The sequence below is a fragment of the Lepisosteus platostomus genome, chromosome 5 (genome assembly GCF_059453375.1).
Source record: "Lepisosteus platostomus isolate fLepPlt1 chromosome 5, fLepPlt1.hap1, whole genome shotgun sequence".
Lineage (NCBI taxonomy): Eukaryota > Metazoa > Chordata > Actinopteri > Semionotiformes > Lepisosteidae > Lepisosteus > Lepisosteus platostomus.
The window spans coordinates 10,967,548-10,994,168 of NC_142615.1; the positions used below are offsets into that span (position 1 = coordinate 10,967,548).

The 26,621-nt window shown below is 40.0% G+C and overlaps 2 non-coding genes across 2 annotated transcripts; both read right to left on the reverse strand.

The window, feature by feature from the left end:
• Nucleotides 1–21,809: 21,809 nt before the first annotated feature.
• On the reverse strand, nt 21,810–21,882 carry trnak-uuu (transfer RNA lysine (anticodon UUU)). Its single transcript has one exon. It is a non-coding gene; the product is annotated as a tRNA-Lys (tRNA).
• Nucleotides 21,883–22,971: 1,089 nt separating this feature from the next.
• Nucleotides 22,972–23,043, reverse strand: trnaa-cgc (transfer RNA alanine (anticodon CGC)). Its single transcript has one exon. It is a non-coding gene; the product is annotated as a tRNA-Ala (tRNA).
• Between the last annotated feature and the right edge of the window lie 3,578 nt (nt 23,044–26,621).

Sequence of the window (26,621 nt, forward strand, 5' to 3'; positions counted from 1 at the left end):
TAGACCCCTCGGCCACGCTACCCGCTGCTTGCTGTCTCTTTGTCTCATTACTTGCCCGGAGGAAGCCGGGTGGGTTTTGCTCTTGTCGCCCGACTTAGTGGCGTTATGACCGTGGAACCGACTGCACCTGCTTTTTCTGAGATGCTTCCCCTCTCATGGCGAGATCTCGACTTCTTTAACACCTCTGGATAAAGATCTTCTGTGGAGCAGGTTTCAGACCTCTGCGTACAGCACCCGTGATGTCATTTTATTTTTACAGCAGCCGCATCCGGAAAGTTGTGTCTTTTACGTTTTATTTGAACAACAAAACTACATACAATACAAACAAGAGCACATATAACGTATCAAGAAAACCATCAAGGGCACATGCTATAATACAATTACACTTTATGAAAAACGATTACACAAAGGTATTCGGGTTTGCTTGAACCTTTAAAAAAAAGTGATCTGAAACTACCCAGCTTACAATCTCTGAGGTAGTTGTTACTAAACTCGGACGTGATGTGCCACACATGTGCCGTGTGCCTTTACTTTTGTAAAAAACTGGTATCGGGAAAATTAAAGTCGAAACCCAAAACAGTAACATATTTAAGAGTAAATGCCTCCTAATAGCTAGCAAGCGCTCCTAGTTAGTAAAGTTGTTTGTGTCCCTGCCTGTCACGCGGGAAACCGGGGTTTGATTACCGACGGGGAGACAGCTAGTTTTTTTATGATCAGATTCCAGTCTTTAATGCTGTGTGTGAGAGTTTACGTAACTTTCCTTTTCTCACATTTTCTGAGGACTATTCCGAAGGAGCGCCCTGTCAACTCCTAATACTTTTCAAAAATCTGCCTGCATGTTTGATTAGTTTTGTTTTACTTAGAAAAAGTTCAATATCGATCATAACTAAAGAAAATTATGATCAGAAACAAAAACAAAATGTTGAAGATGCAACTCGATCTTGAATCAGAGCTGGGTGACATGGGCCTCTGTTCTGATATGGTTGTATGAGAAACAGGAGGAATCTCTTCTCTCCTATGGAGCATGAGCTGAATCAGGAATGAGACATGTCATATATCAACGCATGACCTACATCGTAAAACTAAAACTAAAATAAAAACTAACATTAAGTTATCAGAGACATCCATTTATATACAAACAAGAGACAGACAAAGCAATAATTCTACATTAACTTGTCCTGCACTGATCAGACTAATTGAAATGGTCTGATTCAGAGCCTGTGCAGCTTGTGCTAATACAACAACGCCAGTATTGAACCCTCAGCACCATACTGACTACTGAGCACAAGTTCAGCTGCTCTCCAGCTTTGTTACGCATGTTTTTTTATTGCAAATGGAGCTGACCTCCAGACAGTACAGTGTTAGTCAGCAGCCTCTACTAGTAATACATCGCCCCTGTCCAAAATCTCTAGGTAAAAAAAACACATTTTATACATTTGTCTGTTTAAAGATATAATCTCTTTAAAAAAGACAAAGGGTTTGTGTGTCAATTGTTTCGAATTAATTTCGAACGCAAAGAAAAGTAGTTTTCTTCCAAGAAATCACACATTTGTCGCATCCTCCATACTATACATCTCTCTTGTAGTAGTAAAGCATTTTGATTTAAACTGAACAATATATTAAATGTTTCATCTATACACTTACGATTAACATAGGCAGCCTTGAACGGATTGCGGAAATCAAATATACAGATGGATTCAGAGTGTGCTTTCCAACTTTTGTGTAACATTTTCCTTTGATAGGGCGGAGTTGTTTTTAAAATCTGGATTAAATAAAAAGGAGTGACGTCAGTGTAAAACAGCTTTCCTTCATGGGGAACAACAGTTGTGTTCCATATTTCTAATTATTTTGGTTTCAAGATAGCAATTTAGTATGAAACATAAAAGCCAGCTGGATAAATCTGTTACACGTCATTTACAATGGTCTTTCAACTAATAGCCCGTGCAGGGATCAAACCCCAACTGTTGTTGCGAGTTGCATAAGGCTCTGCAACATGCAGATGAGAAACTAACCTCCGCTTCTTCATTATATACACAGTGAGCTATATTTGAGAGCCTACTGCCCCCTGCGGGCTCTGTATTTGATTGCGGTACAAGACCGGCCGTGGAGGTAAAGAGAGACGGGTGTGTACATTAAAAGGCTCATAGCGTCCCTGGGAAGGCTCAAACCACCACCCTTTTTGTTAACAACCGAGCCACAAAGACTCATGTACAGCTTAACACTCCTCAGTCTCAGTGAAAGTGAAAATTTCTGGAGAATCATTTGTCAGTTTCCCTACGGGATTAATAAAGTATTATCTATCTCTCTTAAAGGAAAATCGCCAACAGTGGCCGATATCTATTGGAGTTTTTTTCATTCTATACTGCAATTTCTGAAGGGTACAGGCTTGGGGAATTGGACCTTATGGTGAAGGCTGCGGGCTCAGCAGCAGCAGAACCTGATCAGTATCGGTTGACTCCGATATACTTTGACAACTTAACTTCTGGATTTAGAGACATTTACCTTAGTGTCGGTATACTAAGATGTTTTGGTAACGAGGAAGGACGGACAAAGCAAATTGGCAGAATGTGTGCTATTTTGTTGACTACAAGTCCTCACATGCCAGAGGGTCAATATTAAAAAAAACGTAACAGTATAATCTCTTGTACTTCACAATTTAATAGTGTCTGTTACATTGTGTCTCACACCTCAGTCTCAGAATTGTGAGACGAGTTTTTAATCAGGAGGGAGGGCAATAGCAATTCAGCAGAAATTGCATTCACCTTTTCCCAATGCATTCTCACATGCCATTTTCTCACATGCCATGCTCAGAGGGTCATATTTTTAAAATGGTACCGTAAAATGTCCTGAAGTTCAGGATTTTGACAGTCTGTTATATTGTGTCTCACACCTTGAAGTCAGAAATATGAGATGATTTTAAAATCAGGAGGGAGGGCCCTAGAAATATAGCAAACATTGCATTTACCATTTGTCAATGTATTCTCTCGTGCCATGTTCAGAGGGTCATATTTAAAAAAAACGGTACAGTACAATGTCCTGAAGTTCAGGATTTTGATAGTCTTTTCCATTGTCTATCACACATCTGTGTCAGAATTTTTAGACATTTTTATAACCAGGAGGTAGGTTCGATCACCCTCTGCTCATCCTCAGTTAACCATTTAGTCTCATATGCCATGTTCTAAATGTCCCATTTAAAACGGCTATATTAAAGTTTCTTGTAAAATGCAAGAGTTTGAGACTTTTTATGATCAGAAGGCAAGGTCGTGGAAAATATGCAGGAAGTGCCAGTGAATTTACGTTTTGCCTTTGTCTTATTTACTCGTGGTATAACATGCCAGTTTGTTTTATTGTGAGTTGTGTTTCTGAAATGTGTTTCATACAAAAATGCAATTTGGATAGTCTCTACTTACATATTCCCCTTTACTGAGGAAATGTACAATAATACATCCGGATAAGTATTTTTAAAAATGACTGTAGAGAGCCATCTACAGGCGAAAGACGACATAACATCACACCAGTAGCATTTAAGATGGAACGAAAAACACAAAGCAGCAGCTGGCGAATAAGAAGCCAACTTCAGCCTCGTTAATGCAATAGCATTAGGTGAGGTGGAAAAATATTTCTTGCTCTGAATCTTAACATTTTTATAGGAGGTGTTCTAGGACCTCTTGCCTCAGAAAAAAAACTGCCAGTACCTCACTTATTTCTACTCCATCAATAGCAACAGTGTTATCAGTACTGAGCCCTAAATGTAGGTCCTATCATCATATAAAAAGTCGAAAGTATCGACTGCATTCAACTGATAAAATGTATCTTCTATGAGAGTTATATCTTTATCCAAAATACATCGGAAACAAATTTGCACGTTTTTTGGGGGGGATCCTGAAGACTGAGACTCAAAACTTTTTTTTCCTTCTTTCCAGGAGGAAGGATTATTCAGATGCAAACATTGTCCCAAAATCGATGTACTCTTCAATGATATTCAAATCCTCAAATTCTTCATCTGAATGTCGATATTGAAATATGATATCGTACAAATTGTGGTTTTCTTTTTAAAGCAAATTTTATGCTTTAAATTAAATAAATTGTATTTATTATGAATGTGCCGGAATTTTTTCAATACTTTAGAGGGTTCTGCCATTTTAGATGTTATGCTGTTCCTGTCTGATTTATCAAATGTGTCATTTAAATCTCCCGTCATTTCTATATCAGCCTGAAGGCCTTGAAGTAAAGATTGCAATTCATCCAAAAATGCAATTCATCCAAAAAAAGTTTCCCACTGGTGATACATACAAGGAAATGAATGTACATTTTCCCCCCAAATCAACAAATTTAAAATCAAATACCTCCCTCATCTGCAGGTGGAGAGAATAATGTCAGAATAAATACAGGTTTAAAAGTCAGGAGCATTGATCGTCCTATTTTAAAATGACACTAAAATGCTCACAATATATTAAAAAGCTCTGTAAAATAATAAAAAAATTAAAAAAGGTAAAAAGAAATAATACACAGTTATAAAGCTCAGGAATTATCAATGGGAACTTACAATGGGTTGATATGATTTAAAAAATAAAATATTTGAAAAAATCCACTTACAATATGCTAAAAATGGCAAGAATACTTAAAACAGGTTTTAAAATTTAAAAAAATAAATAAAACAAGTTAAAAATAAATACTAAATGGGTTTAAAATTCAGGAATGTGATTGGTCAGATGCTTACAATGAGTGTTACTGGTGTTTCGTGTGATTTACTGAAATGAAAAAATATTCAATTTCAGAGCTCGTATGAAAAAAAAGTTCTTAAGTATCTTTGTTGTAAGAGCTGCACCAGAACTAGTGTATTCATATACATCAGAAAAGTAGCTGAACTTGACTGGTTTCTATTCAGTTATATGCATTAGGGATGAAAAGGAGACTTACATGGATTTTATTAGGTTTTAGGAAACATTTATTTTTCGACATTTATGCCTATGAGGAGAAATAACTTCCTGCTTTCAGCGCTTTTATTGTTTCTGCTTGTAACCTCGAACAGAGAAACCTAGTACTGACTCACAGAAACGCCCTGGAGTTTCTGTGTTTCTGGGATTTAAGAGGGATGTACTGTATGAAGACAGTAAAGGGAGTTTTTTTTTCCCGCTGTAGAGTATGAAGGCGGTTTGATGAGTCTGGAGGGAGGAGACGCGCATTCCGCACGGGGAGCACAGAACAACGAGTTTCACCTGCAGCTCGCCGAGTCCTGTCCTATATAACCGCTGAGCCTGGGACACACTGAGTCTCTAACCAGTGTTCGAGATGTAAAGGGTTAAACCCAGAAGTCGAGAGTGGAGTTTTTGTATAAGTGTAAGATTAAGGGAATAGGGTTTTGGTGATTTTGGTGCACAGCAGAGGTTTCGGTTTAGGTTTAGTTTGCTTTTGACACATTTGTAACGGCCATGGCGGCCTGTAGGGTCGGCATGCACCGTTACTTTTGCTCACTTTTGGTGTATAAGGGTGGTGAGGGTTCGGCTCACTCGGGTGATATTTCACGGTTGGACTTTTCAAGGAAGGTGTTAGAGAAAGGATTAAGGCATTAGATGTCAAATGCTTAATCACTTTGCTGAAGGGAATTGGTTTTGACATTAGTTTCAATCGGCGAAGTTACTGGAACAATTTCTGAATGGCAGAAGCTGATGGATCTTTCTAATGTGGTGTGAGCCTGGTCAGTACCTGGATGGGAGACCTCCTGGGAAAAACCAAGGTTGCTGCTGGAAGAGGTGTTAGTGGGGCCAGCAGGGGGTGCTCACCCTGTGGTCTGTGTGGGTCCTAATGCCCCAGTATAGTGACGGGGACACTGGACTGTAAACAGGCGCCGTCCTTCGGATGAGATGTAAAACCGAGGTCCTGACTCTCTGTGGTCATTAAAAATCCCAGGGCGTTTCTCGAAAAGAGTAGGGGTGTAACCCCAGTGTCCTGGCCAAATTTCCAATTGGCCCTCACCAATCATGGCCTCCTAATAATCCCCCCCTATGAATTGGCTACATTACTCTGCTTTCCTCCCCACTGATAGCTGATGTGTGGTGAGCGTTCTGGCGCACTATGGCTGCCGTCGCATCATCCAGGTGGATGCTGCACATTGGTGGTGGTGGATGGGAGTCCCCATTACCTGTAAAGCGCTTTGAGTGGAGTGTCCAGAAAAGCACTGTATAAGTGTAAGCAATTATTATTAATTAATAGGACTGTGATTGTTCGCATGTTTAATGAGATGGTGATGAAGGAAGATGTTTTGACATGGTTGTCTAAGTATTGTTTAGTGAAAGGTGAGCTTCAGAAAGTCTTGGATGATGATGGCATCTGGAACTGTGCATGGAGAGTACCTGTTTCATTGCATGAAGACAAAAAATGGTTATGGTGGATTTAAACACATTCCTTCTTTGATTGGATTAGGTGAAAATAGAGGCCTTGTGTTCTACCAAGGGCAGCCAAAACCGTGCAGGAGATGTGGGGAGCTGGGTCACTTTGTGGATGCCTGTACAAAGGTGGTGTGTGTTAAGTGCAAGGAAATTGGACATGCATATACTGAATGTACAAGCGTGAGGAAATGTAATCTCTGTGAGTGTGAAGGTCATGTGTTTAAAGACTGTCCAAATTCCTTTGCAAATAGAACAAAACTGGGAAGACCATTGCTCTTCCAATAGCCTGCCACCTGTGGAGACTGAAAGTGCTCAAATGAAATGTACAGAACAGAGGGTGCAGTCTAAAAGAGACATTGGATTTAGAAAATGATTGAACTCCGAGTAAAAGAGTGAGGGAAGATCATTTTCCGAGTCCTCAAGTAGGTTCTCCCATGGGTTTAGATGTCTCTAATATATGTGATCTTACTTACCAAGCTTTAGAACCAAAGACTCAAGGAGGGCAGGTGGTGAAATATCCTATGGATTGTGGGGGTGGTGGAGGAGGACACAATTAAAGCAAAAGGGGGGGGGGAGGCCTGTTGGGTAGGTGTCATCTACTGAATGATTGTAGCCAGAGCTTTTAGTCTCCCCTGGTCCTACTTTAAGTATGGCTCTTAATATTGTGTCAATAAATGTGAGAAGCATTCGCTCCAAGTTAAGGGCAAGGACTATACTATCATTTGTGAGGAAGGTAAATGCTGATATTGTGTTGTTACAGGAGTGTGGGTTACCCTTTAAAAACTGCTATAAGGATATGGAAGAACTGTGGACATTGGGCCCATCAATCTGGAGTGGGTCCAAAGAAAATAAATCTGACGGTATAGCTGTTCTAATTAAAAATAAGATGGTAGAGGTACGTCAGCACCTTGTAATGAAACCAGGGAGAGCACTGGTGGTGTATCTGGGTTTCATGAATGTCTAATTTAAACTCTTAAATATATATTGTCTGAGTTGCTCACATGACAGATATGTCCTAATTCAGGGACTGAGTATATTGATTGGGATGGGAACCAGTGGTTTTAGCTGGGGATTTTAATTCTCTTTTAGAAAGAGAAGGCAGAATGAGGGGCGAGAGGCGGGTCCAATTTGATAAATCATCAATATTATTGCAAACATTATGTAAAGATTTTAAACTGAAAGATTGCTTCAAACTTCATAGTCGGGGGGGGGGGCAGGTTTCACATGGGGCTAGTCTAATGGGACCCAAGCCTCACGCATTTTGTTTTGATACGTGATTTTACTTGCAAGACCACAGGCCTAACCCCTGTTTTTTTTTCTCTGACCATTGTCTGCTGTCATGTACAATTTTTATTCCAACGGCTGTTACTGTGGGGAAGGGTGTGTGGAAGCTCGATATTTTGCTTCTGGAAGGTGAGGAAGTGACACACAGGTTCAGGGAAAGATATAAGGAATGGCAGTCTTTGTATGACCTGTTTGGCACAAGAGCACAGTGGCTGACCCGCTCTGACCCCTAGCTTCTCTCCCTGTCTGTGTCTCATGGAGTTAGACTACAAGCTGTGCAAACTTCCAAATCTGTAACATCATTTCAAGGGTGTATGATAGATCATTCACAAGATCAAATGGCTATTTATTATTGTAAGAACTGTAGTTCACTACTGTTCTTTTGACTCTTGAGCTTGCATTATACAGCCGTTGAGTGCATTTAGAACCTAAGAGATATCCAACTGATTCAACCTGTCTAATGAATGTTAAATGGGTTGTGACTTTTGGCAAAGTTTTTTGCAACATTATTTGTTTCATGAATACCATTCATCTCTATAACAATTTTCCTGTACCCTGAACATATGTTTTAAATTGCTTGATCCCATTTGGTGCAACCTTTCCGTTGTACTCTTAATGTGTTGTTTGCATTAGGAGTGTGTTAAATAAGCAGAAAAGAAGCCCGTTTCTTCTACTGCTTCTGATCTTATATAGTGGTCAGAATCTCTCATCCAAAAGCTGATGAGTGGGAGGGGGGGGAAATTAGTGCAATTAAATTAGATCAATTAAAGGACAACAACCAGAAACACTGGTTCTCACACTGAACACATTCTCCTTCAATAATCTTTTTTACCAACAGGTGAGTGGAGTTGCCATGGGCACCAGAATGGGACCCAGCTATGCCAATATCTTTGTTGGCTGGGTAGAAGAACGCTTCTTCGCTTCCTACACTGGCTATGTCCCTGACCTCTACAAGCGATATATTGATGACTGTGTCAGTGCCGCCACATACTCCAACGATCAGCTTAAGTGCTTCTTGTACAGATGCAGCCATTCAAAATGCGCGGTAAAAACCCGCGGTACGGTAACCTACCCACAAGCCACCGCGGGGCACCGGAGCATACCGCAGGGCAAGTGATTGGCTGGCCAAAATGACCGACAGGGGCACTCGTGGTGCATTGGTTGGTAGTGCAAAGATTGAATCATTTAATGTCTTTACTGTGCACATTTTAATCCGCTTAGTTTTGAATATTTATATGGATTTTACCACTAAAGGGAAATTTTAGTAGCTGAGCATAAAAAGAAGAGGAGCATAACGCATCTGAAGGTCATAAACGATATTAATTTAAAACATTACTGTATGTATGTAAACTGTACTGTGTATGGCTGGTCTTGGTAGTTTAAAGAAAAAATACACACCAGTCTTCCATTTCTCCCTAAACATTTTAAGCATGAAAGTTTTATGAAACGGTACCCAAATATGCGATTGCTGTATAGAATGAATTTTAATTAAAAAAAAATATTTAACACGAACATTAAGCTGTTTACATCTTCCGCCTGAGAACAGTCACCCGTTGCTACCCAACGCAGAATGGTGATTGGCTGACACCATCTGACACCCCTCTGATTGGAGAAAAAAGACGTGCTGGCGTGCTATACCAGGAAGAGGATTCTTTCCATTCAAAACGTGTATTTTAAAAGTTTAAGAAGTAAAAACCTTACAGCGTACACAGATTTCTAAACTGATCAGGATCGTTATCTTTGTCTTATGCATAATAATGTTCACCGCTCTGTCCAGCAAATTAATAATAAACTTTATTTTATATAGCGTTTTAAACGAATAAGTAATTAGATTGCTCATAAACCTAATCACTTGCTTTTTCTTTTTATTTAGGCTCAGATTACAACTATAGATCGAATTATTAATAACCATAATAACAACCAACCAACAAAAACAACCATATAAACATAATGGTGGTGCTGGACCTTCCAGTTTTATTTATTTATTTTTTAATCGCGTAACATAAACATATTACCGTATGCAAACTGTACTGTATACAATATGTACATGTATATTTAATGTCTTAACTGTGCCCGTTTAAGTATTGAATATTCATATCTAATTTTACCACTGAAGGGAAATCTTAACATAAACATACAGTATATGGCTGGTCTCGGTACTTTAAAGAAAAAAATACACACCGGTATTCCATTTCTCCCTAAACATTGTAAGCTTCGAAGTCTTTAACTAACGTGATACCGGAGTCAACAAGCATACTTTTAGAATTTGATTAAAAGGGAATATAATATGGAATCGCGTATCTCAAGAAATTAATAACGATATAATTATATTCATGTTGCAAAAGAACTGCAACGGACATAAAAACTCCCTTGCATGGTTTCATTACGACCAGAATCGGTCTTGAGATATTTTTAACTTGATTTACAGTATTTGAGAGGTATGTCTTAACACCGATACTACAGTGCTTAAGTACTGCTCACGTATATGTTTCTAGGTTTATATTATGCATTTCATACGGTCAAATTACTTTTGAGCAATAAGAAGCGAGAAACGGTATGCGTTTTACTTTCGTTTTGTGCTGGGACCCGTGGATTGATTAGAGATATCAAGTACATACAAGTCATTTTTTAAATGTTGTAGTTCGTCTTGAAAAAATGTTACGAGTACATCATCTATCAACAATTACACAGGTTCTGTTTCCATATTGCGGATTTTGGTTACGTAATATTATTTTCTAGATTTCACGTTGTGAATATGATGGGATGTCTGATGGGATGTTTCTAAAAATCCATCCTCTGTAAAACGTCTTCTCCAGTTGTCCTGCATATGTATTCGCTAATGAAGCTGTGTGTTCTGAGCCTAGATCTCTACATTTCTGTATGAACCAGCTTAGAGGGCTAAAGACAGCTTGTGTTTAAATTGAGTGTAAGGCAATTTATGCTTCTAAAGTCATGGTCAGCATTTATCTTTGTACTGTGTTGTAAACTTGTTCTGTGCCAAGTCACATTATTTTATAGCGTTTTTAAAGCGTTATCAAATACGGTGTTACTGTAGTTTACTGAGTCCCATGTCACATGGTCTGTGATTGAAACCTGTAAAACCGGTTTAATTCGTCACAGCCAGCACTCTTCAGGTGTGAGAGTCTTCTGCTCAGAATGAAACGCTAAAATGTTTGTGTATATTCTAATGGTAGTGGGGGCGGGGTGTGTGGGAATAAGTTTGGTTGAAACATTTTCTCTGAAAGCATTTTCTTCTTGTAACCGATCTTGTTACAGCATGTTACAGTTTACTATTATTAACCATATTAATTTTAAGTGCTTAATGTAAAATCTTGTAAAAATATATTTTCATTGTTCAAATATACATTAAGTCTGACTATCATATAATAAGTTAAATACAAAACTAAAGAAAAAATAGGGTTAAATATAATTCAAAATATTTTGCTAACAATGTTAACTGTTTATGAATAATAAAATGTATTAACTAAGGAGTAGGATGGCACAGTTGTTAGTATGTTTTTTGTTTTTTTTTAACCCAATCTCCGGGAAACCATTAGTACGATGGTGAATCGGAGATTCTCAACCCTTGCTGCGTACGACTGGAAAAGAATTCGTGATCGGATCAACGAAATGCTTCGTAGGAGGAGGCAGTCTTTTCCTCTTGTCTAACAGTCTGTCCACAAACAAAACATTCCTGTTAGACAAGAGGAATTGAAAAAAAAACAATGTTGTCAATGAAAACCGGTGTGTGTGTCTCTCCCTGCTGGATGTCCCTCTCACAAACTGCTGAATGAATAAAATAATTTTATTGAAAACGAGTTTGCGATTGTCTGGTCTTTAAATTCTGTAGATACGCGATTCCATATTATATTCCCTTTTAATCAAATTCTAAAAGTATGCTTGTTGACTCCGGTATCGCGTTAGTTAAAGACTTCGATGCTTAAAATGTTTAGGGAGAAATGGAATACTGGTGTGTATGTTTTCTTTAAAGTACCGAGACCAGCCATATACTGTATGTTTAAGTTCCAAAATTAATATCGTTTATGGGCTTCACACGCGTTGCAGTATGCTCAGGCACTAAGTAAAAGGAGATGCTTCGTATTGCTTGACTAATTTTAAAAACTAAGTTATAAATATAAAAATTGCAGGCGCTGCTCTGGTGCGTCGGCTCCTAAACAGTGCCTGTCTGCCGTAAGCGTTACAATATACATACAGTACCCAACACTGCTTGTACCCATCTGTCATGTAAATAAAACACCTTGAATTGAATTGAATTGAGGGGAGAAGGGGGGGATACTAAAGCCAATACTGGCTCAATGGGCTTTGACGTGCTAATGCGTTAACGGTCCGGGTGTGGCAGGCTTCCAATGTCAACTCGACTCGATTAGAAGACAATGAACGTATTTTAGCCCTAAATGAATTAATAGCAAACATGGTTTACATAAAATACATTTTTCCAAGAAAGTTTATAATAATACGATCTATAGTTGAAATCTGAGCCTACTTTAAAAATAAAGGAAAAGCATTTTCAAAGAGCAATCACGCTGTGTTTATGAAGAAAAAGTGATTAGGTTTATGAGCAATCTAATTACCTATTCGCTTAAAATGCTATATAAAATAAAGTTTATTTAGAGATGAATGATCAGTGTCGCAGTTTAAATAATGTGAGTCAGGAAACTAACACAGCGCCACCGGATTTAATAACGCAATAAAAACGCTATAAAATAATGTGACACAGTACAGCACAGTACAACAATACTGACCATGACTTTAGAAGCATAAATTACCTTACACTCAATTTAAACACAAGCTGTCTTTCTGTATGAACCTCTAAGCTGGTTCATACAGAAAATGTAGAAATGCATTAGCCTGATCATGATTAAAAAACACATAATTAAACACGCGTTTGCGATTTAAATCAGAACACGATTTAAATCAATATAAATGTTTATATTGTAACGCATACTGTCCCGCCTCCATTTCTCTATAACAATTTACTGTTGCACACACACACACAATAGAAGCAGGAACCACTGTCAGAAGGGAAGATATATTCAAAATATCGCAAATATCGATCATGTTGCGATATTTTGAAATATAAAAGTCAATTGATTGTCCATAATATCGCTTACCTATTTTTTCGAAGAAATGTTTGTTAAAATAAAAGTCCAGCACCAGCTGGATTCGAACACACAACCTACCAGTTGGAAGTCACGCACCTAGACCAGTAGGCTACAAGACAGCTCGCATGTTCAGGTAGGCGAAACAGCCTTACACAGTCCTGCCGCAGTACACGGATATAATCATACCGTTATTAAATTCTTTAGATACGCGATTCCATATTATATTCCCTTTTAATCAAATTCTAAAAGTATGCTTGTTGACTCCGGTATCACGTTAGTTAAAGACTTCGAAGCTTACAATGTTTAGGGAGAAATGGAATACCGGTGTGTATTTTTCCTTGTGATATTTTAAGCTCTAGTTGAATGATAGGTGTCGCATTTTAAATCATTTTCGTAGCTAGAAATTATGAAACGCCCTGTTAAAAGCAAGGAAGTTTTTATGCCCCGTTGAAGTAAAACAAAATGCCTGACAAAGTATGGCTTGGACAGATTCCAAGTGCTTGTACAAATGTGCTAAAGAAATTATACTTTGAGTATACAGCTTGTCCAAAGTCATCCATTATTAATACTATTAGTAATATCTTCAGTAAAGGCTTTGATGCATAAATATTTCTGATAAAGGTAGGTTGTGTACTTCTGTCCAACTGAGCAATCTTGCTTTCATAATATATACCAACATTTTAATGACTGATGATTAACATGCTGTAATACACAGTTCAAAATTAAAGGCTCAAATGCTGTACATGAGAGGTTAAGCTCCCCCTGGCGGTTTTACAAGGCGACGCCGGATAGTTAGTCACGTGACACACGTGAAATGCGTGATACCGCGTGATACTGTGACACGCCCACCGGGGTATGCCGCGAAATACCTCACCCATTTTGAATGGCTGCATCTGTACCATTTCACCAACTTCCACCTGTCCCTCAAATATATGGTTAATATATCTTCCACTACTCTTGAGTTTCTGGACATCAACTACCACAGACTCTCCACTTCTGTTTATTGCAAACCTACGGATTCACACAGCTATCTCTTGTATAGCTAATTTCACCCCAAACATACTAAAAATCTCTCCCTTTTTCACAGTTCCTTCGGCTACAACAAATATGCAGCGACGACATCGAATTCCAGAACCAAACCCTCAAAATCTACTCCTTTTTCATCAACAGAGGATACCCCAGCAGTGTTATTGACAGGACCCTTGCCCGAGCCAAAAACACCCCTCGGACCATCAACCCAATCAGGAACTCCCACCATAACAACAGCATTCCTTTGCTTCCCTAACACACTTCCTATCCGCAGGACTGTTAACGACAACTTTTCCATCCCACAGGATGATCCCTCTGTTGGGGCCCTCTTTTCTGACCGCCCCATCATCTCATATCGCCAATCAATTCTTGTTCACAGCTCCCTTGACCGCCCTCAGCAACCATCCACACCAGGTACTTTCCCTTGCAACAGAGCTCACTGTATCGCCTGCAAGTACACATCCAACACCACACTCATTCGAGGCCCCTCAGGACAATTCTGGATCACCCAGATGGCATCTTGTACCTCCAGCAACCTTATTTACTGTATCTCTTGCAGTAAATGCCCAGTTTCTCTCTATATTGGAGAAACAGGAAGGAGACTTGGAGACCGCTTCAGAGAACATGTCAGGGCTATGAAGATTAAAGATCTCTCCAAAAACCACTGTTTCTCATTTCACCTCTGATGGCCATGACCACTCTAATCTCTCCATCTGTGTTCTCAAAGATGGTTTTCTGAACTCATACATTAGAAAGACTACCGAAACCAAATGTATCCTGCAGCTAGGATCACACCTTCCCCCTTCTCTAAACGACAGACTACTATTTTACTAAATTTTCTCCATTCATTGGAAGTTTCATTTCACACCTCTCAACACCTATTCTGACTTCACACCTCTTGATTGGCCTCTCTTTCTGTCCCCTGCTCCCGCCTCTCACCCCTCCTCCCTCCCAGCCTTTGTTCTCCCACTACATTACCTTTGCCTACTGCCTTCTCTCTCTCACACCTGAAGAAGGCTCCATGGCCGAAACATTGTTTTCTCTCTTCTTTTTTTTCAGCATGGAATAAACCTATTACTTGTTCCTTAACAACCGGAAACAATATCTTCGGTCTTTCCAGAGCTGTAAGTAGTCATTCCAAGTTTATTAACTTGTCTCTGTGCTTGTATGTACTCTTCAATAGCCACTGATGTTATGTACAACAGCTATTTTTAAAAATAAATTTGCATTTTTTGGGACTTCTTTTAAAGAATTGGCACATTTGGCAGAGCGGCGGCTCTGTGGCTAAGGATCTGCACCTGTGGCTGGAAGGTTGCTGGTTTACATCCCATGGTCGGCAGAGGAATCCTACTCCATTGGGCGCCTGAACAAGGCCCTTAACCCCAACTGCTCCAGGGGTGCCGTATAAATGGCTGACCCTGCGCTCTGACCCCCAGCTACTCTCCCTGTATGTGTATCTCAAGGAGAGCAAGCTGGGGTATGCAAAATAGGAATTCCTAATGCAAGAAATTGTATATGGTCAATACAGTGATCATATCTTATTGGCACATGGTAATCTCCAAGGAACAAGTAATAGGTTTATTCCATGCTGAAAAGAGAAGAAGAAAACACAATGTTTTGACCATGGAGACTTCTTCAGTTATGATTTGATTTTTTACAATCATACCCACACAAACTTTGCAATTTTTAAAAATCTTGCAAACACAACCCAGATATGTTGACTTTTAAAAAACAAAAACAATTTGGGGGTATTTTTTTTTAAAGAAACACATACTTCTTTTCTAGTTTTTTTTTTATGTGGCTTTGACTGCCAGAAATCCTCAGTGAAAAGGTATGCAGATCCTATGCAGATGCAGGAGCAAGTAGTTATTGAGACAGGTGAACAATCCAGAACGTCAGGTGAGATTGTTAGGTGAAAGGTAGATCGAAATACTTGAAGTACAGAGAGAAGCAAACAATCCAAATCGGAAGGTGAGGTCCAAGGTCCAGAGGCAAAAGGGAGTTCAGTAACCAGTAAGCGAGATTCAGAGTAAACGCGAGGTAGAGCTCTCAAAGAGAACACTCAATACCGAGTAGCGGGAAGCGGGTTTGAATGGTTAAAACAATGCTGCTTGCCGCACAGTAGAGCATGTGCTGGTGGATTAACACATGTTATTATTAACCCGCTGCTGGTACTGGTTAGTTCTTTTGTGAGTTGATCTCCACCAGTTGGCTGGTGGTCGTGACAGTGACAGAATGCTGTTTTGTGATTGATGCTATATCAAAATATAGGGTCCCTCAAAAATTAAACACAGAAATAAGAACATTTAATGGCTTGTACATCTGTTGTACTCCTACACTATTAACATCCATTGGGAGTTGAATTTCAATTATGTTGCCACTTCATTCAGATGTGTTCCCTATTTTTCAGATTGTTGGCAATGCCACATGTTAAAGGAAGACAGAGGAGTAGGAGGCCAGACCTGTGGTCAAGGGCTGGTGGAGTAGGGAATGATATCAAAGAATTTCTGAAGGTTTCTAAGGTAGAAAAAAAAAATTAGGTGGCATGACAATATGTGGTCAACACTGTCAAACAGAGTCCTTGGAGAGGATTACTCCAGCAACAGGAAATGGTTATTAGTGATTTGGCATGAAGATAGAAAAAAAGTAAGAATCCAAGTGCTTAGGGCGCAGAAGGGGGTGAGTATTGGTAAGGATTCAAAACCAGATGACAGTATACAATCTATAGTCCATATTTCAAGTCAAAGTGAGAGACATAGTTTGGAAGGCAACACAGAGCTCAGAAGTTCATCAGGAGATACAGAAGATGCATGGGCTGCACACGGCAGCACAGACAGTGGTGACATGTTTGAAGGAGAAAAAATCTGTTAGAATCAGAAAAAAAGCCTGAAGAGCACAGTGAATATTCCCAGGGGGCAAGCTCATCTGGGACGTCACCTCAGGATAAAAAGGGATTAAGAAAGATTATGTCTGTGCCTAAAACTTTCCAAGTATGTCTGAAGGCTGAACAATGGAGAATAATACCACCTTTAAAAGGTACATCTAAACTAAGATGATCATGGACCCATATCTTATATAGAGAGTTCAGGAAGATAAATCCTTGCTGCCCAATAGCCTTCAAATACCAATACATCAGGAAAGAGAACAGCAGAAAAAAAAAATCCTTATAATTAAAGCAGTCTGTACTTTCAGTTCCTACCTTCAGTACCTTCAGTTCAGTACTTTCAATTCCTGTAATGTAAAATACACAATGACAACAAGACACAAACCAATGGGCAATGATGCCATCACAATTGATGTTGTACGAGTAGGGCAAATACAACACAGTGAAAGGGAAACACAATTTCGACAGGCACGTCAGCCTTATCGTTGAAAGATTGCCCGTGCCCTCACAAAAGGAATCAGCAATGTGTACTACAGGCAGCTGAGCAGAACTCCGCTTGCCGAAATTGCAGCAGCCAATTTATCTAGGGCTCACAAGCAAGTATTAAACTTGCTTGGCAAGTTCGGCATTTAATTTATTCTGCGGAAACATCGTATCGGAATGAACTGCCCGAGATAAAAAAGTAATTGCGGCTTCAGATCGTTTTTACAGAGCATTGCGTTGTTCTGTTCATGCTGACTACACGCTTTAGATTTGTCATTTACTGCAAGCGTTGCTTTTCCAGGTTTTTCTGAAATTCCTCGCATTTGAGCCAGCACTAAAATATTTCATTCCCGTCGCTGAATACATCGTGGAAACGGTATTTGCAACGGAATGCTGTCACACATGAAACCTCTTTGTTATTCGGTTCTGAAGTTTGAAAATGAAAATAAAACGGGGGTCACTTCATAGGCTTGAAAGAAGTCCAAGCAGCATAGAAACCCGCCAATTCTCACAAATTGCATTGTGCTGCACCTTTCTTCTGCTGCTGTTATAAATCAGCCTTAAACATTTGAATGCATACCTTACTGCTGCTAATCACATTCACGTGTTTACGAAGCTTTTTTCTGTCCGTTATGTTTTTGCTAAGCAGTTTCTCCGTTTTCCTCGTACTGTGATTGTCAGCGAGCACAACAAGACTGAAACAGTGTAAAGGCAGGTAAAAAAGACAGGGTAAAACGCCTGACTGTCGGGAGTGGGATTTGAACCCGTGCCTCTATTTGGAGAGTGAAAAACAAAGCTTAAAAGACACGAAGCTTTGAATTTGCTGTTTTAAACCGCTCGACTATCCTGACAGATTATGTGCTGATTGCACCAGTTGCATCCGGTTTTCCGTAACTTTAGGACGATTGATACGACTGGACGAACACAATTTGTGGCGTTTAGCATGACATGGAAAACGGTACCGGAGCATTCGTGTCCAGACTACCAGACTCAGAAACAGTTTTTACCCCCGCACTATCAAACTATTAAACTCCCAGCCTCTCTCACTCTCTCCTCACCTCTCAGCTATGACCTGAACCTCACAGTGCCTTCTTTCTTACCAAAAACCCAAACACACATTGAAAATCTACCTCTACCATACATGTCAAAAGCTCACTCCCCATCATTTCTATCCCTTTATTTCATTCTTTTGATGCATGTTTTTGCACATAACCTGTTACCTTTTTGTTGTTTTGCACACTGCCTGTTGTTGTTTTTTGCACATCGGCTGTTGTCTCTGTCTTTCTTTTGTTATACAATTGTATTGTTGTTGTGTTTTTTTCTTTGTACTTCTTATGTCCAAGAGCTAGCTAAATAGCATTTCGTTATACCATATATCTGTGTATGAGTATAATGACAATAAACTTGGACTTGAACTTGAACTTGAACTTGACATAGTCTTGCAGGCAGTATATTATTTTATCGTTTACTCGTTTAAAAAAACATGGTCTTCTTGTTCCTAAGTCAGATTTTTAGTGCTTTCGAACGTTACTTCCAACCTGGACTGACAGCTCACCCGATCTGTTTGTGATCAGACCATGGAGTGGGGGGCTTTACTAAGAGCACGTTCCTTCCCAATGCTGAGGCGATCATTCGGAAGATGGGTGTGAAGAGAGACAAGCTTTGTCGACTAAGAAACAAGGCAGGATATGCAAGAATACTAGTCACTGGCGACAGCTATGTTCTCTTACTATTGAGACTCCTACATTGCGAGTTTTTTTAAGACTTTGAAACTAAAGGAAAGCGTAGACAAATGAAACAGCCACTTGGCCACTGCTCCTTAAAGTAAACATGGGAATAACGTTGTTCAAATTATTTTTTTCTGAATCTGGTTTACATCGCCTGGAGGCAGCAACAACAATAAAAGGGATAATTAACAAGGAGATACGCTGTAGCAGTGCGACTCCAACAGATGCTCCTGAAGAGGCTGGAGGTTTAAGCTCCTTAGAGCACTCGGCCACGTTACTCTCAACAGCGGCTCTTCAGCTCTTGTTGTTTGACCTAGTGGTTTTATAACGCGTGGAAACGACCGCAACTTCGTTTTCTGAGATGCTTTCTCTCACGTGGTGAAATCTCGACCTCTTTGGCATCTCTGGCTATAGTTCTTCTGTAGAGCAGCCTTTCACACCTCTGCTTATAGTGCCCTTGAAGTCATTTTATTTTTACAGGAAGACGCATTCCCTAACAATCTCTCCTGTTTTAGAAATGCTTCATAAGGCGTGTTTGATTCAGGACAAACAGTATACTAATTGTACAATGCAGATTTAGGCGGCATTCGTACTGGATTTGAGTGGGATTCTGAAATACTTCTTGCAAAGGTATTCAGACTTTCTTGAACCTATAATAAAAACACAGACCTGAAACTCCCTAGCTTCCAATCTCTGATGTTGCTGTCCTTAAACTCGGACGTGATGTTCTGCAGACGTGTGCATAATGTCCTGTTTTCTTACAGTGTAGACATCTTGCTGTTCACGCTCCAAATTCATCTGCTTTGTGCATTGTTAGTCCGCACCTGTAACATGTAATGTCAGCCGTCCCCTGTTCTTCTATTTCTCTTGCATGACTGCGTCCTGCTGTTGGACTTTTGTTTGTAAAGTTTGAGCAAGCGCCCCGTTCGGTGTCACTTTGTCACTGTGGTCAGAAAGCATTCTTGATTCTGCTTGAGCTGCTTCATGAATTCTAGCGACTGTAAGAGCTCTTTCTAAAGTCAGCCCTTCCTCCTGCCCTTTCCAATACTCCAAAGTCACAAGATTTAGCCAGTTCTCTTAGTGCAGTCACAAAAGCATCAACAGATTCGTCCTGAGACTAAGTTCTCTGCCTAAATTTATGCCGTTCCAAAACCACATTTCTCCGCGGTGTAAAGGAAGCGTCTAAGGCAGCTACAGTCTTTTTCTCCAGGGAGGTTGGCGAAAATCCGCTGCACGGAAGCCCCGATACAGTCCAGTAATGTAGCACGTCTCACGGCATCCTGAACTTCAGTAGAAGCGGTGGAAAAAGCCGGGCATAAGCAAAGCTTCTCGGCGCGGCGGCCATATCTTCCATGGCGCAAGCTAAACGAAAAGTCCGAAAATTCAGAAGTTCGTTTCTACCAGCAAGAGAACTAAAATCTGCAGTGTTCTGCTCGCTTTGACTCCGTCAAGCACTCATCTCTGGTCGCCATAAATGTTGTGTATCTAAATTTAGAGAAGTTTTTATATTATTTTAACTATTTTGTTAACTACACAGATCACGCCCTTACACCATATATTCCCGCCTACTCTCTCATTCTGTTGTCTCGCGATGTCTACTCACTATACTACTGTACATTTAGCATGACTTCTTGTTGCAATTGAGCTAAAAGCTGGAGATGATCTCCATATTCTACCGCCGTAAGTAGTCCGAAACGTAGTACACAGTACACACTTTTTAAGTGAAGTCAGGTTGTTAAAAAATTAAACCAGCGACCTGTCACAGAAACGTACCCCGGTCTCCCGCGCAACAAGCGGGGGTACTCAGCACTATACTAAAGAGGAGCGTTTGTCTGCAGCTGAGCGTCAGCTCTGTTTACTGTCAGCAGTCATTTCCTCATTTCCAAAGACTTTTTCACCTGCTCTCAGCTTTTAAAGACGGTCATAAACGCTCAAGAAGTAATTAATGTCAGTTGGAAGTCTGTTTCTGTTGTCTCAGCTCTTGATAAAGAAAAGCCGTGCGTGGGAGACTCCCTCTCTGAAGAAGTTTGCCGTCACCCTGCGAGGGAGAAGAGCCATCAATCACCGAGGCAACCACTGAGACAGTTAACATTAAACACGTGAAATGCAAGATGTTGTGATTTTTTCCCCGCTTAAGGCTTCTATTGTTTCTACTCTAACGAGAAAGACCTCTTTATTAGAAGTGAGATTTTAACAAACGTCTCCAGGGTTAACTGCGACCTGAACGCAACGCCTTAGACCACCAGCCATCTTGCCTGTGGTACTAAGAGCAGCGCTCAATAAAAATGATCAGAAACCGAAAGCGCTTCTTATGCGGATCAGTATATTCCGATTCCACTGGTTCTGCAGAAGAAATAAGAAAAGCCGAACTCAAAGCACTGTGTTGCCATTACGGGTACTCTGCAGCTGCTTTAAGATCTACTCACACCGTGTTGCCATTAAGGCTACCTAGTTAAAAAAAAAAACTTATCGTCATCTTTTTGAACGTGATTATTAGACACCCGTTAAATCTCCACCGAGGTTTCTTGAGAGATCTTCAGCGAGCGAGTATTAAAAAACTACGTCGCTTCCAACCTCTGCTGTCACTGTAAACTCGGACGTGATGTTCTGCAGAGTTGCAGTGTGCCTTTCCTCTTGTCGTATTCAAGAGTACTCACTGTGTGAGCTCCTCACTGCGTGTTCTGTACTCTACTGTGATTTAATTTAGATGATTACGTGGAGTAGAGTGACAAGATCTACTTGAACATTTTCGGTTTGTGAAATGAAACACTAAATACACTACTGTAAATACAAGTAATGGACATTTAAAATAACCACAGTACAGCTAGAACAGTGAAAGATAAAAGACTATTTAGAATGACATTCACAATAGATTTAAGAACAGCACATCCGCCCGAACAGGGACTTGAACCCTGGGCCCTCAGATTAAAAGTCTGATGCTCTACCGACTGAGCTATCCGGGCTCTGAAAGACAGCTAACACTGTCGGGATCCTCGCAAGTCACGTGTCTCTTGTGCCGAAGAGCAGTCATACCTGACCCGTCTGGAATGACCACTGACAGACTTTATCATGAAGCGACGGCACCACTCCCAGTAGAATGAGTGAGAAATATAGCATGACATGGGTAGTTAAGGGGCTCCCACAATCCATCTTTCCTCACATTACTGATTTTTTTCAATAGCATTTGGACCTTTTTTCACATTCAGATTTTTTTCTCATTCAATAAAATCTTTTAATCAACAACATTAAAAAGAAAACAAATGGAACATTTTTTGGAACAATAATTAAAAAAAATCTTTCAATGCCTTGGTTGTATACGTGTGCACACCCTTTATAAAGGGAGTTGCAACAGTGCTGAAATGTAAAGAGCATTTCTGTAGAGAAAACAGCATTTTTCCTGCCTTGATGTTAAGCTTAGGGAGCCTGTCTTTTAGAAATTCTATTTCTTCACACCCTGCACAGCCTCCCGACAGACTAACGAATATTTTTGGGAGAAATTGGCTCACACACCGGAAGACACTAACGTTTATTTACGTTAGAGTATGTGAATAACAGTTTAACCGAAAAAGTTTGTAATTGTGATTTTGTTAAAATTTAATAAATCGTCTATCATCAGTAAGTAATTATTAAGAAATTGTTTTATTTCATAAACTATAAGACAATTTAGAAAGTTTATAGGTCATAAACGTCGCTTATGTTCTTTTAACTCTAGCGTTCAGGATCCAAACCCAGGTGCGGACGGTTGTGTTTCTTGAATCTCTTGTAATCATCAAAAGTCGATGTGTAGTCCTTCAGTACTTTCTCGAGTTGTGCCATGGATATTTTATACGATCAATACTTGTCATGCTCTTTTGCATTTTCCTTAACTAAATTAGTTCAAATAATTTAGGATTTAACAGAACTAAATGAGGTACATTTAAAACAGCAGCGCAACTCTGCAGCACGTCGAGTGTGCCTGCATTTAATTGTGTAAACCTGGCTCTCTCTGAACACGAGCAAAGAGTTCTCACTCAACAGAAGATTGCGATGTGAGTACTGTAATATAGAGCACCTGGAGATGCCAGGGATTGAACCCGGGACCTCATACATGCGAAGCATGCGCTCTACCACTGAGCTACATCCCCGATGAAAAAGTTTGTGGAACAGACTTAGAGATGTGCAAATGCTCACTGATCACACCACTCACGAAGAATGCCTGCAGTTTCCCACTTTCGCGTTTCTTCTACTACAGAGTAAATTCATAGGAATGAAAAAATAAGGAAGGAAAAATAATCGCATCGAAGCTTCAAGAGGCTGGGCACAAATTAATCTGTTATTTTTGCATCCAGTTACATGGGCGACGGTGGTTGATTCCCAGACGGGGGAGTGCTTTTTTTTTCTACCTCCTTACTCGACTGTCCTTCAATTCTATTTTATTTGAAAGCTATTTGCATCTTTTAAGTGCTCTTGATTAAACTATGCATAGAAAAACAGCAGTACTGATGATTTAACGTAAAAGGGTGAAACAACGCCCCAACCACAGGAATGGTAACAGGAAGGATCGTGTTCTTATTTAATATGTCCTTTTGAGATGTCTTGTCAATGCACACAGGCGGTAGAGCTGAATAATTTACTTTTAGTTCTTTCTATACCAGGAAGAAAGGAGCAGACTTTAACTTTAAGAGGCAAAAAATGACACCTTGTCAAAGCTAATATTTATTAAAATGACATCACAACAAAAGAGTGGAGCCTTGAGTGAATAAAGCCTTGAGTGGAGCCTTGAGCTTTCATTGGATGTCTGTGTCTCCATAACTTTGTAGGTGAGAGAGAGGATTGTGATAATTTGCAGGTGCTTCTCGGGAGTGCGTTGGTGGTACAGGCGCCTTCCAAATAATTGAGTCAGTTTTTTAATCCCAGCCAGTGCAAACCCAAATCTTTTCAAGATAATCTGTGGTCCGCTAACACATCTTTTGAAACACTACAACAGGTAACACCCCGTGTGAAACATCATGAGCATCTATTAAACCTCTCTACCTACCCGTTCCTCACAGAGACATGACGAGGGTCTAAAGGGACATTTTGAGCCGTAGAAACATTTTAGCATTCCGTACTTTCCTGTGCAGTCAGGCCAGTTCCACTTTAACTGCGCCCGACAACGGAGGTCGTTTTGAAAACTACGAGAGTAAAGGAAGAGTAAAGGATTGGAAGCTAGGGAGTTTCAGGTCTGTGTTTTTATTATAGGTTCTCAAATCTGAATACCTTTTCAAGAAGTATTTCAGAATCCCAGTCAAATCCAGTACGAATGCTGCATAGATCTGCATTGTACAATTAGTATACTGTTTGTCCGTTGAATCAAACACGCCTTATGAAGCATTTCTAAAACAGGAGAGATTGTTAGGGAATGCGTCTTCCTGTAAAAATAAAATGACTTCAAGGGCACTATAAGCAGAGGTGCTCTACAGAAGAACTATAGCCAGAGATGCCAAAGAGGTCGAGATTTCACCACGTGAGAGAAAGCATCTCAGAAAACGAAGTTGCGGTCATTTCCACGCCTCATAAAACCACTAGGTCAAACAACAAGAGCTGAAGAGCCGCTGTTGAGAGTAACACGGCCGAGTGCTCTAAGGAGCTGGCTTAAACCTCCAGCCTCTTCAGGAGCATCTGTTGGAGTCACACTGCTACAGTGTATCGCCTTGTTAAGTATCCCTTTTATTGTTGTTGCTACCTCCAGGCGATGTAAACCAGATTCAGAAAAAAAATAATTTGAACAACATTATTCCCACGTTTTTTCGAAGGTGCGGTGGCCAAGTGGTAAGGCGTCAGTCTCGTAAATCGACCATCGTTTTATCAAACCCCACCCGTGCCTGTTTCGAAGTCTTCAAAAAAACTTGCAATGTAGGAGTCTCAATAGTAAGAGAACATAACTATCGCCAGTGATTAGTATCCGTGCATATCCTGCCTTGTTTTTTAGTCGACAAAGCTTGTCTCTCTTCACACCCATCTTCTGAATGATCGCCTCAGCATTGGGAAGGAACGTGCGCTTGGTACAGCCCCTGACTCCATGGTCTGATCACAAACAGATCTGGTGAGCTGTCAGTCCAGGTTGGAAGTAACGTTCGAAAGCACTAAAAATCTGACTTAGGAACGAGAAGACCGTGTTTTTTTAAACGAGTAAACGATAAAATAATATACTGCCTGCAAGACTATGTCAAGTTCAAGTTCAAGTTTATTGTCATTATACTCATACACAGGTAAAAGGTATAACGAAATGCTATTTAGCTAGCTCTCGGACATAAGTAGTACAAAGAAAAAAAACACAACAACAATACAATTGTATAACAAAAGAAAGACAGAGACAACAGCCGATGTGCAAAACAACAAAAAGGTAACAGGTTATGTGCAAAAACTTGCATCAAAAGAATGAAATAAAGGGATAGAAATGATGGGGAGTGAGCTTTTGACATGTATGGGAGAGGTAGATTTTCAATGTGTGTTTGGGTTTTTGGTAAGAAAGAAGCAATCAGCACACATTTTTTTCAGGATAGTCGAGCAGTTTAAAACAGCAAATTCACAGCTTCGTGTCTTTTAAGCTTTGTGTTTCACTCTCCAAATAGACGCACGGGTTCAAATCCCACTCCCGACAATCAGGCGTTTTACCCTGTCTTTTTTACCTGCCTTTACACTGTTTCAGTCTTGTTGTGCTCGCTGACAATCACAGTACGAGGAAAACGGAGAAACTGCTTAGCAAAAACATAACGGACAGAAAAAAGCTTCGTAAACACGTGAATGTGATTAGCAGCAGTAAGGTATGCATTCAAATGTTTAAGGCAGATTTATAAAAGCAGCAGAAGAAAGGTGCAGCCTTTGTGAGAATTCGCGGGTTTTTATGCTGCTTGGACTTCTTTCAAGCCTATGAAGTGACCCCCGTTTTATTTTCATTTTCAAACTTCAGAACCGAATAACAAAAAGGTTTCATGTGTGACAGCATTCCGTTGCAAATACCGTTTCCACGATGTATTCAGCGACGGGAATGAAATATTTTAGTGCTGGCTCAAATGCGAGGAATTTCAGAAAAACCTGGAAAAGCAACGCCTGCAGTAAATGACAAATCTAAAGCGTGTAGTCAGCATGAACAGAACAACGCAATGCTCTGTAAAAACGATCTGAAGCCGCAATTACTCTTTTATCTCGGGCAGTTCATTCCGATACGATGTTTCCGCAGAATAAATGAAATGCCGAACTCCAAACATGTTGTTGTCATTATTGTTACTCTTGCTGCTGTAGTTTTAAGCTTTAATCAGTGGGTATGTAATGTTGTAAAGGGGCTGGACTACTTTGTTCAGTCCAAATTCCACTATGTGAATTTATGCTTTTTTAATATAAGCATTAACAATACAATGCGTGCTCAAAAACCGTTACTTATTAGCTTAAGAAGCGGCAGTGTTTTGACAAACTGTGGTATTCGAACAGTAAATGCTGAAGTGTTTAATACTTGCTTGTGAGCAGATCTCCCTCGATTTAGACAAACTCTTGTTCGGCCGATGATTTCAGATCAAAATCTGAATCAAGTGGAAAGAAAGGTGAATTACGCTGGGTACTGGGTATCACTGTTACGCCATCAGGTCATGCTAGGAGGATTGGGGGGATGAAATTGACACAGAGGGACCCAATGTGGGGGCTGAACCCACAGTTCTGAGATTAAGAGATTCTTGCTCTATGGACT